General features: G+C 47.1%; 1 pseudogene; it reads right to left on the bottom strand.

Moving 5' to 3' along the window:
- Positions 1–252: 252 nt before the first annotated feature.
- On the bottom strand, positions 253–1,056 carry LOC139009470 (protein PAT1 homolog 2-like; annotated as a pseudogene).
- Between the last annotated feature and the right edge of the window lie 1,053 nt (positions 1,057–2,109).

Raw genomic sequence — 2,109 nt, forward strand, 5'->3', positions numbered from 1 at the left:
TTCTCTATGAGCTGTTTTTTTTTTTTTTCAACACATCATTATCTCTTTAATTATACCTTATTATACCATGCCTTTTTAGGCACATCACTCAGGTTTTTGAAGACAGTTAAGAAAACGTTTTGGGTAGGGTCCTCCAATGTATCAAGGCATAAGAAATGTCTTCAGACTCTTCGATCCCTGTAGACATAGCTCGCACAGCTAGTGTCTGATGATTAAACTTTCCCCACATGTCCGTATTCCAGAAAAATGAGATCAGTAGATCCAGGCAAGCTGCGTGGTAGCCGCTAGCTGCTGTATCAATTGTTTGTCCATGTGGCGACAGAACAGGGGAAGGAGGTTGGTGGGGAAGGCTAGGGGTTCAGCCAAAGAGGCTGTAGGCATCTGAGCTATTTCCCAGGCGATCAGAATCACTATGTCTGTCCAAGCTGTATGGTCACTGCTGGGTTCCTCCAGGGATGGATCCAGGGATACCAGCTGTGCCCCATGACTCAGCAGGGTGTAGAGCAAAGCTATTCCAAACTGATTCTGAAGCACCACAGTGACTGGCCTCTCTGAGGAGCCAGGTGGAAGCAGCATTAGTCCCTGAAGTTCTTGGAGGAGTTCTTGGAAGGTCGTCTGATATATTTGCCCAGAGGCTTGAATAACATTTGTAGGGACCTGATCAGCTGCATCCCTCTTGACCAGGAGTGGCAGATGGCGGTTGATAGCCAGAAGAAGGCTGACAGCTAGATCCCTGGGCAGGAAGGGGAGCAGCTGGGCCACTAGGGCTTTCCCCTTCCTCACAGAGAGCACCTGCAGGAAGCCATCTGCTGCCTCCTCCAGATTATCCTGCTCCTGGGTCTTTAAGGCCTGGAAGAGCTTCTCAACCTGGTTTTTCTGCTGCTCAGAGTAGCAGGACTGTGGAGGCCCATTCTTCTGGCCCTCCTCTATCTCTAGTTACTGAAGAAACTTCTCAATCCAGGACAACACCCGAAGCCTCTGGCTGCTTGCAGCTCCTATCTCCGGTTCTGGACTTGGCCCAGGAGCCACCAGTTTGTGATGTCTGGTTTGCAGCATCATCAGCTGAGACAATGAAGTATCTTTTCTTTTTACCCTAGTTAGGCTGGTGAAATTTGCCGTACCGCCATGGATTAGAATAAGGAAAAGGATACTCCTGAATGTATTATGTATTAGTATTTCCTGGACTCTCTTCCATCTCTCTGCGCTCCCTCTGGCTCAAGATAGTCCTGGCCTCCTTTTCTAGCTCTGCTACTTCCCTCTTCATTTTTACATCATGTGGTCCTGACACCACAGCATCGACCCACTGACTCTGGCTGAAGCCTGCTGTCAGTCTGATCAGCAAGTGGAGGAACCGGGAGTTGCTGTCCTCGACGGATGAGACAGGGAGCCCCATTTTCAGACCAGAGAGGCCAAACCTTCATCCTCTGTCGATACAAATATCGCTTGGTATTCTGCAAGGGCTGGAGCCAAGTGCATGGCACATCTCTGGACAGAACCATCTTTAGCGTGTCAGTGCCTCTGTGAGGCTGGTGATGGCCTTGAAATGCTAAGTGCAATTACCGCGTTTCCTGCTTAAGTCCATCTGACAGTTTGCATCTGACTCAGAGTACTCTCTGGGCAGATAAATGTCAGACATTCATTCATCATTCAACAAACATTTATTGAGTTCCCGCTATTAGCCAAGGACTGTTAAGGCAGTGAGCATTCAGCATTACCCAAGATGAACTTGGTCCCTGCCTTCGTGGAGCTTACATTTTAGTCAGGGAGTCAGGAAAGCAAACACACACATAAAAGATGATTCAGCTGGTGGTGATGCCATAAAGAAACTAAAACAAGATTATGTAGTAGTGACTGAGGTAGGGTCTCCCTTGACTAGTGTGGCTGAAGACCTCAGCCATGCCAGTCAAACCTCAGCCACGCCAATCAAAGGAGACCCTAGGGAGGTCGGTCACATTTTAGCTGATGCCTGAATCACATATACTTTGTTTTTCCATATATACTTATTAAGTGTCCATATATTTCTATTTACTAGATCCTTAGTCCTAGAGTTAATGAAGAAATATGATTAAGGCCTAAAAGTGGCATATACCAATGTATTAATGATTATCT

Source organism: Myotis yumanensis, unplaced genomic scaffold (assembly GCF_028538775.1).
Source record: "Myotis yumanensis isolate MYYU_CA2020_CCGP unplaced genomic scaffold, mMyoYum1.0.hap1 SCAF_4, whole genome shotgun sequence".
NCBI classification, from domain to species: domain Eukaryota; kingdom Metazoa; phylum Chordata; class Mammalia; order Chiroptera; family Vespertilionidae; genus Myotis; species Myotis yumanensis.